We start from the raw sequence: 1,219 nt of genomic DNA, 5'->3' as shown, positions 1-1,219 counted from the left end.
CTTTCTGGGACAGCTATAATATTACTGCTAACTTACTAACTTGAAGCAACTGGACTCACTATTTCCAAAGTTCTGTAGAACATGGGGATCTGTAAACTTAGGTATCACAACTTCAGAATTGTGATAAGCTCAAATCGTCCCTGCCTAACCCTGAAGGTGAAAATAAGCAAGGCTGGATTTTTGGAAGCTCAGGGTGAGATGTCATTTCCTGGTCTGTGCAGTTAATAAAAAATTCAGCTCTGTGCTGCATAACTTCAGTTCAACTTCTAGATCTGTGACATTCGCCTCATGATCTTTGTCTTTTAATACAGCAATAATAGGTGATTTCTTTGCATGCTTCTTTTCCACGTTTTCTTGGACACATGTGTCTTAACACTTTCACTTTCCTCGTGTAGTTTTACTTTAAATCTCAGTGTAAAGTAGCCAAAAGTAGAACTGGAGGAGAAAATGGAAAATCTGTAGCGTGAAATATTACTTCCTTATGATGACTGTTAATGAATACTTCCTACTTATAAAGGCACATGTGGTATTGCTAGTCCCACGACAGTTCTAGATAATCTCTCCAAGTTCAAATATTAATTAGCACATTGACTTCCATAGATACATAAACTCTGTTGGCCACAGTTGGAACTGTGAGTGGCACTGCCCCTAATACTCGTAGTTTCTGTTTCTCTGTATCTTACCAAATCTGGCTTAAATTTTTTTTCATTTTGTGCTGAACACATGCAGAATTCTCTTCCTCTCTTTATACACTGAACAATGCAACTATTTGCTTATCATTTACATTGTGTGGGATTGTATAAGTAATCTATAAATAATTTAAGATGCAAAGGAGGCTGTGTGGAAAATTGTATGCAAATAACTGAACTGTTTAAGATGAGGCAATTAAGTGTCTTCTCATACTGATGTATATGGTGTGTTCTGATGCCAAGCTCCTGATAATCCTAATAGACAAATGTATAACACTAGAAATAAAAATGACAATCTAAATCTGGGCTACCACACTATCCTTGATCTGTAGCCTTAACAGTATGTACGTCAGTACCACTAATGATGAATGTGTAATTCTCATTACAAGAAAATCTGGGAAGATCAATAACATGGTCTTCTAAAATAGCCAAAAGAATGTCTCAACGCAAAAGTGCATATGTGTAAGTGTGTGTGTGTGTGTGTGTGTGTGTGTGTTATTAATGACATGGGGAATTCTATAAAGGTCAAC

Source organism: Grammomys surdaster, unplaced genomic scaffold (assembly GCF_004785775.1).
Source record: "Grammomys surdaster isolate TR1022 unplaced genomic scaffold, NIH_TR_1.0 139, whole genome shotgun sequence".
Lineage (NCBI taxonomy): Eukaryota > Metazoa > Chordata > Mammalia > Rodentia > Muridae > Grammomys > Grammomys surdaster.
This window is presented reverse-complemented; position numbering follows the sequence as displayed.